The sequence below is a fragment of the Oryx dammah genome, unplaced genomic scaffold (genome assembly GCF_014754425.2).
Source record: "Oryx dammah isolate SB20612 unplaced genomic scaffold, SCBI_Odam_1.1 HiC_scaffold_24, whole genome shotgun sequence".
Taxonomy (NCBI): domain Eukaryota; kingdom Metazoa; phylum Chordata; class Mammalia; order Artiodactyla; family Bovidae; genus Oryx; species Oryx dammah.
The window spans coordinates 7,089,262-7,098,380 of record NW_024070208.1 but is presented as its reverse complement, the minus strand read 5'-3'; the positions used below and the strand labels follow the sequence as shown (position 1 = coordinate 7,098,380).

At 35.9% G+C, this 9,119-nt stretch overlaps 1 pseudogene; it reads left to right on the top strand.

The window, feature by feature from the left end:
- The first annotated feature begins 1,234 nt into the window (after positions 1-1,234).
- On the top strand, positions 1,235-3,666 carry LOC120882888 (annotated as a pseudogene).
- Positions 3,667-9,119: the final 5,453 nt, after the last annotated feature.

The window sequence follows — 9,119 nt, the reverse complement described above, 5'->3', positions numbered from 1 at the left end:
TCATTCTGGCAATTACTTACCCTTTTCAAGATTACAAAACAGTCCCATTAATTAGATAATATAAATAATATCACATTAAAGACCACAAGGGAGATTATGCCTTCTGACGAGGTGAGCTTCAGCTAGGTTTGAGTGAACATCTATGACCGTTTAACTTGGGAGAGGTATCCACCTCGTGAAAGTTGATTGTCTTCATTCCACATCCCTGACACTTTTTTTCCTCATTAAAGTTCTGCCATCTATTTTTCTAAACTTATCCAGTAAAGAAGTTATTTTCAGTGAAACAGAATAAATTGGAAGACAATCTTAAGCCTCTCTCTCTATCTCTCAAGCAAAAGATAAAGTTGTGTGTGTGTGTGTGTGTAGAACTGATTTATAACTTATGCAGGAACACACATCAACATAATAAAGGCCATGTATGAGAAATCCACAACTCATATACTCAGTGGTGAAAAATGGAAATATTTTTCCTTACAAATAGAAATAATACTATAACACTCTCACCACTCTTATTTAACATAGTACTAGAAGGTCTAGCAAGAACAACTAGGCAAAACAAAAAAAAATAAAATAAAATTTATTCAAATCAGAAAGGAAGAAATAAAATTGTTATTTTTACCAATGACCTTATCCTATATGATTCAGTTCAGTTCAGTTCAGTTCAGTCGCTCAGTCGTGTCCAACTCTTTGTGACCCCATGAATCGCAGCACACCAGGCATCCCTGTTCATCACCAACTCCCAGAGTTTACTCAAACTCACGTCCATCGAGTCAGTAATGCCATCCAGCCATCTCATCCTCTGTCGTCCCCTTTTTCTCCTGCCCCCAATCCCTCCCAGCATCAAAGTCTTTTCCAATGAGTCAACTCTTTGTATGCGGTGGACAAAGTACTGGAGCTTCAGCTTTAGCATCATCCCTTCCAAAGAACACCCAGGGCTGATCTCCTTCAGAATGGACTGGTTGGATCTCCTTGCAGTCCAAGGGACTCTCAAGAGTCTTCTCCAACACCACAGTTCAAAAGCATCAATTCTTCAGTGCTCAGCTTTCTTCACAGTCCAACTCTTACATACATACACGACCACTGGAAAAACCATAGCCTTGACTAGACGAGCCTTTGTTGGCAAAGTAATGTCTCTGCTTTTACATATGATTAGGGAAATTAAAATGGAGGTAGTCTTGTTCAGTCTTCAGAAGCAGGAGAGCAGGTTCTGACCAACCTCAACTTCTGACCTTACATGGAACCCACCTGGGCTACACGTCTGCCTGTAAGCACATCAGTTGCAATCAGCAAGTCAAGAGGGACCTTAGATCAGAGAAGGAGTGGATCTTGGAATTCCCTGACCCCTGGGAGACCTGCCCAGTACCCCTTGAGGTCTGGAAAATCTTGTGATTCAAAAGGTAAAACAAACAACATTGTAGAAGTTAAAGGAAAAGCATAGCTGCATTTTTACATACAAACTGATGATGATATTAGTTTGTAGCCTCGTGTTATAAGTGGAAGACCCCAAAACTGCAACTTGAGGTATCACCCATGGGGTGAGACCACTTCCTAGTTGGGACTGTTTCCCAACTGGGACTCTGGATTGCCACCATTCCGAACCTCTCAGAGCTGTTCAAGACTGGATGCATGTAATTGTCCCAATTTGGTGATATGTATGAGTTTTTACTTCTTTGTTGCTTCTGTTTCTTTTCTTTTAATGACTGCATATTGAAATTAAGTCAAATAATCCCCTATTAAAAATTAAAATTGCTTATTTGTGTTTAATGAGATTTCTTTTGTTGATTCATCCTTTGAACCCAAAAATGAAAGTAAAACCTTCTGCAAAACATATATATTTAGAAAACCCTAACTCAATCAACTTGAACTAATCAATGAATTCAGTAAAGTTACAAGATATAAAATTAACATAAAATTATATATATATATAAATCAGTCAGCCACGCTGGGGCAAGCAATGCTATGGCCACCACCGGGCCCAATACAAAGAGGCTGATTGCTGTCGATGTAAGTGAAACTCAACATGAGCCCTGCCATGAGGATGGAGGCACTTTTGTCCATTTTTGGCACTTTTGTCCATTTTTGGGGACTGCAGCATTGAGGAGGTGATCTGCTCCCAGAAAGTCATGGCTGCAGCTTTGACTGCCAATATTTTGAAAGGGTCTCTTGGTCCAATTGGCTTGGATAAAATGTTAGTGGATGATATTGGTGATGTAATCATTATTAATGATGGTGCAACCATCCTGAAGCTACTGGAGGTAGAGCATCCTACAGCCAAAGTTTCTTCAAGACAAAGAAGTGGGAGAAGGGACCACCTCCATGGTTATTATTGCAGCTGAACTTCTAAAAAATGCAAATGAACTGGTCAAACAGAAAATTCATCCCACATCAGTTATTAGTGGCTATTGGCTTGTGAGGAAGCAGTGCATTATATCAGTGAAAATCTGATTATTAACACAGATGAGCTTGGAAGGGATTGCCTGATTAATGCTGCCAAAATCATTGGAATAAATGGTAATTTCTTAGCAAATATGGTGGTATATGCTTTGCTCACTGTTAAATACACAGATGTCAGAGTTTAGCCTCTCTATCCAGTCAATTCCATTAATATTCTGAAAACCCATAGGAGGAGTCAGATGGAGAGTATGCTCATCAATACTCAACTTTGTGGTAGGATCCCAAGACATGCCCAAGAGAACAGTTAATGTAAAAATTGCTTGCCTTGACTTCAGCCTGCAGAACACAAAAATGAAGCTTGGTGTACAAGTGGTTATTACAGACCCTGAGAAACTGGACCAGATTAGACAAAGAGAATCAAATATCACCAAGGAGCAAATCCAGAAGATCCTGGCAACTGGTGCCAATGTTAGTCTAACCACTGGTGGAATTGGTGATATGTGTCTGAAGTATTTTGTGGAGACTGGTGCTATGGTAGTTGGAAGAGTTATTAAAAGAGACCTTAAATGCATTGCTAAAGCTTCCAGAGCAACTATTCTGTCAACCTGGCCGATTTGGAAGGTGAAGAAACTTTTGATGCTTCGATAATGGGACAAGCAGAAGAGGTGGTACAAGAGAGAATTTGTGATGATGAACTGATCTTGATTATAAACACTAAGGCTCTTACCTCTGCATCAATCGTCTTATGTGGGGCAAATGATTCCACGTGTGATGAGATGGAGCTCTCCTGTGCCCTTTGTGTGGTGAAGAGTGTTTTGGAGTCACAATCTGTGGTTCCAGGTAGGAGTGCTATAGAGGCGACCTCTTCAGTATGCCTCAAGAACTAGGCAACCAGCATGGACACCCAGGAACAGCTAGCTACGGTGGATTTTGCAAGATCTCTTCTTGTTATTCTTAATACTCTGGTAGTTAATGCTGCCCAAGACTACATGGATCTGGTTGCAAAAGTAAGAGTTTCTCATAACAAGGCTCAAGTTAACCCAGAATGTGCAAATCTAAAATGAATTGGTCAATGGTATATCCCATGACAACAAACAAGAAGGGGGGAAGGTTGAACCAACCATAGTTAAAGTTAACAGTTTAAAATTTGCGACTGAAACAGCAATTATCATTCTTTAAACTGATGATCTTATTAAATTATACCCAGAAAACAAAGATTATGAGCATGGAGGTTATGGAGATGCTGTTCAGTCTGGAGCCTTTGATGAATGATTTGATTTATTTATAGCAATATTAGATGCAGCTTTCTTGTACCTCAAGTATTACATGTTGAAGTGCAAAGGCTGTCAAAAAAGAAAAAAAAAAGGCAAGGTGCATTTCTATGCACTAAAAACAAAGCATTTGAAAAAACTAATTAAATATTAACCCATTCACAGTAGATTTAAAAAAGTAAAATAGTTAGGAATGAATTTAATCAAGGAAATCAAAAAACTGTACAATAAAATTAAAACCTTTGATGAAAGAAACAGAAGAAAACAAGCAAATGCAAAGATATAGTGCATGTTTATTGATTGAAAGAATTATTACTGTTAAAATGTCTATAATACCGAAAACCATTTATAAGTTAAATGCAATCTCTATCAAAATTCAATGGAATTTTTCTTAGAAAAAGAAAAAAAAATCTTAATATTTGTATTTTTATTTGTAAGGAACCACAAAACAATCTGAATAGCCAAAACCATTTGGAAAAAGTGAAACAAAGCCAGAGGCATCAAACACTACAAAGCTATAGTAATTATTAACATTATGATATTGGTTTTAAAACAGTTACTTAGATCCTTCAAGCAGATCAGCCCAGAAATAAGCCCACACATACATGTTCAAGTAGCATTTGACGAGGAAATCAAAGAACATTCAATGAGAATAATCTCTTCTACAAATGGTATTGAGAATAAAAGATAAACATATGCAGAAAAAAATGAAATTGGATCCCTATCTTACCCAATACATAGAAATTAGAAACTTAAACATAAGATTTGATACCATAAATTCCCAGAATCTTTCATTTTAAATTTCTAGAATTTCTTAGAAGTATTTTAGCTTCCACATGATAGAAGCTCCTTGACATTGCCCTGGGTAATGATCTTTTTGGATGTAATACAAAAAACACAGACAACACAAGGAAACTAAGTGGAACTCTATGTAGATAACATTTTCTGCATAGCAAAAGCAATAAAATGAAAAGGCAAGCTATGGAATGCATAAACTACTTATAAACCATGTTCTGATATAAATAAATAAAAGCAGCATCAACATATGTACACTATCATGTGTAAGATGGAGAGCTAGTGAGAAGGGAAGGAAGGAGCTGGGGAGCCCAGTCTGGTGCTCTGTGCTGACCTGGAGTGATGGGGAGGGGAGGGAAGCCAGGAAGGGAGTGGATGTACATATAATTACAGCTGATTTACGTTCCTGTGCAGCATACATCAACATAATATTGCAAAAATTAAAATATATAAATAAAATATAGAAAGAATTCGTACAACTTAATATAAAATTAATTAAAAACGACTGAGGAACTACATGGGCAATTTTTTTCAAAGATGACATACAAAAGAACAGCAAGTACAAGAATATATGCTAAACATCATTAATCATCAGGGAAATATAAATCAAAACCACAGTGAAATATCACCTTACACCTATTAGGATGACTGTCATGAGAAAGACTAGGGATAGAAAGTGTTGATGTGGATATAGAGACAAGAGAAAATGTTTTTTTCTTATTAAAATTTGAGAAGACTTCAGATAAAATGCCTTTTGAGAGCTCAAGAGCTAACATGATGACATGTCAAACTAGGAAATTATTCCTCTCTCTGGGAATCTTGGGTAAAAATTTATGATAAAATCTGCTTGCCTAGTCATATATTGATTGGATGGGAGATAGTTAGACAAATAGGGTCACTTTAGAACAATTGTCATTAAATTTGAGCTTTGGACACATTTTTGCTTAGTAGTATGGTTTTCCCCTGGTGGCTTAGTGGTAAAAAATATGCCTTCAATGCAAGAGCCTCAGGAGACCTGGGTTTGATCCTTGGCCCAGGAAGATCCGCTGAAGGAGGGCACTGGCAACCACTCCAGCATTCTTCCTTGGAGGAGGCCATGGACAGAGAAGCCTGGTGGGCTACAGTCCACGGGGTCGCAAAGAGTCAGACAGGACTGAAGCAACTTACGCTCATGACACATGCTGCCTGCCAATTCCAACCTCCTTGATTCTCATCTCAGTTCTGGTTTACCTAGGTGGAACAAAAGGACACTTATGAATGTAAAGAGAGTGATAATCAGATGAACAATAGGAGAAATGGCATTAGTCGGGACTGCTGATTTTAGTTTTAGTTAACAAAACTAAAACTGGGACATAGAGTGGCAAGGTATCACAGTATTTCTTGCAGTTTACATTTTTAAAATGAGATAACTTGTTCACTGAAAGAACAAGCTTTCTCAAACTATTTTGTATTCACTTTAGAGGAGTATAAATTTAATAAATATTTGCTGAATAAATTGATGAATAAGTGAAAGAATGAATATTCTTAGTTTGTCTCTAAACCTTCTTTTCTTCAAAATTATCATATAAAAATATTTAAGGAAAATGAAAACATCTACAGAGACAGCAGAACACCACAATTATAATTCAAAAGATATTAGAGGAAAAATAGAAATGCTTTATAATTTACACCTACATTAATTGTGAATGGTAACAGATTAGGTGTTCCATTTTTATTCACATAAATAAAAAATGACTTAAATTATTAATGATACTAAGATGAACTAAAAAGAAAGAATACTGATTTTACCTAAGTATAACATTTTGATAGAAACTGTAATAAAATTTCTAGTAATTCCCATTTTCATATTATATAAAAATGAAACTTTAAAATAATGCCATAATACTTATTAATTTCCTTGGAATTAATTATGGAATTACTTTTGCTAATATGGCTCTCATTAGTAACACATTCATTATAATTTCACATATACTATAACATTTGTTATCTTGAATGTTTAATTAATTGATGTAATTATGTAACTTTGGCCCTTATCATCATAGAACAGAGTGAAAAGAGACATTATTGGTGGGTCTCTAGTCGCAACTGAATGCAGATTTTAAGGAAAATCATGCCATATAAGAAAAAAAAATCAATTTTGATGAAAAATACAAATTGTTTTCTATTTCTTCTAAAGGAAGAAATTTATGTTATTTATATAGTCATATTATTTAAGATAATTTTATTTTCTTGAGAATTAGCCAACCGTACAGGACGGTATTGTTCTTTCCATGTAGGAATATGCCAAAATAGAATTTTCTGAGATACAATGTAATTAAATATGAATGGGCTTCCTTGGTAGCTCAGCTGGTAAATTATACATGTGCAATACAGAAAACCTGGGCTTGATCCCTGAGTTGGGAAGATCCCCTAAAGGAGGGGATAGCAACCCACTCCAGTATTTGTTCTTACCCGGATAATCCCCACAGACGGAGGAGTCTAGCAGGCTACAGTCCATGGGTTTGCAAAGAGTTGGACATGTATGAGTGACTAAGCACATAACAGTATATATATATATATATGGAGAAGGCAATGGCACCCCACTCCAGTACTCTTGCCTGTAAAATCCCATGGACGGAGGAGCCTGGTAGGCTGTAGTCCATGAGGTTGCTAAGAGTCGGACACTGAGCAACTTCACTTTCACTTTTCACTTTCATGCATTGGAGAAGGAAATGGCAACCCACTCCAGTGTTCTTGCCTGGAGAATCCCAGGGATTGGGGAGCCTGGTGAGCTGTCGTCTATGGGATCGCACAGAGTCGGACACGACTGAAGCGACTTAGCAGCAACAGCATACATATATATATGGGAAATCTGTCTCAATCATTTCTATTTAAGTAATCAGCATGTGTATTATGTGTAGCTAGATTAAGTAGCAGGAATAACTAAAGGATAGAAGAGCTTAAATTAGAAGGCAACAGTGTCAGGTCAATATTGAAGTAGAAGTAAGATGAAGAAACAGAGATTTAAAAGTTCACAATTAGTTCATGGTGAGGGATAATCTGTGAGGAAATGAGCAAACTTGTTATAGTTAAAATAAAAAGTAAAAATTGAACATATAATTTTGACTTCTGAATTATTATTTTAAAAGTTTTAATTATAATTATTTAGCTTCAGAGTTGGAAAAATGCCCACTTTTATAATGTTATTTTTAAATATAAATTTATTTATTTTAATTGGAGGTTAATTACTTCACAATATTGTATTGGTTTTGCCATACATCAACATGAATCCGCCATGAACTGCCAGTCCACGTTCGATACAGGAAACAGAATACTTGGGGCTGGTGCACTGGGATGACCCAGAGGGATGGTATGGGGAGGGAGGGGGGAGGGGGGTTCAGGGTGGCGAATGTGTGTAATGTTATTTTTTAGTTGGGTACAAGTTACTGCTTATTTATAATTCATCTTCATTGATATGGAGAGGAAATGATAAGAGATGAGAGAATAATTTTACTCCAGAAAATAGATGATGAAAGAGAAAACTGTATTTAAAAATTGTTCCTATTTTCCAAAGTGTAAAAGCTTTTGAATATTTGGAACAGTTAGTAACAAGTATCACCAATTTAGATGAAATTAACTTCATTTTCTTTTTGCATGATGACATTAGGTATATCATATTGTTTTCATAGAGCTTATTTGACTTTTTTAGTGCAGTCAAATTAATTCATTATGCTCATTTAAAAAGGAATGATTTAGGCTGAATATCCTGTGGAGGGAATATTCATAGAACTAGAATGGCCGAAGATTAATTAATTTTAATCTAAAGTATGTCTCTAGAGATGAGGCACGGTCCCCGACCTGTTCTACTGATTTATCAGCTTCTTGAACAAGGACATAAATAGCTTACCTCTGTAATGTGAAGGATATGCAAAGGAGAAAGATAGAGAGAGAGGATGTATGAAGAATATTGAGCCAAAAAAAATATTCCAGCTGTGGGGAATGGTGTGTGATGGAACTGCTTCTTTTTGTTGTTTTTTCCTCAGCTATTTTAAAAGATACCAAAGACTTATTTGGGTGTAAGTTCAAAGTACATTATCAGGGCATCAAATTTGCCACACTAAAATATATTGCATAAGGAAAATTATTGATTTCAGGGGAAAAACAAAACTGCCATCAGATAATCTGCAAATATCTGTAAATGAGGATTTGAATGCCAAAGTTTATTAAGAACATGATGAAATACAAGATGTACAGAAGAGGTTAGGGAGATAGAAATGTAAAAAGTGAAATGACAATTGCATTCAAATAGTTAAAATATAATATGAAGGAGGATTACATTTATTACATCATTATAATAGGAATAATAAGAAACTATCATTGAAAATTAATGAGACACATTTCAAGCACAGCACAAGGATCAACTAGAGTTATTTCTGAGCAGGACAGATTTCCCCATGACATAAAAAATTCCCTGTGTGGAATCTTTTACAACCAACCTCAATGTCTATGTGCCAAAGATATTATAGAGCAGATTCCTCCTTGGTAGGGCCATTTCTTGTCACATTTACCTTTGCTTAATTAGACACAAATAGATAGAAATTATGTAATAATATTTGATTCCTTAAGATTTTTAGAATGCAAATTTTTATGGATGAAACATTTATGAGGAAGAAGAAGGAA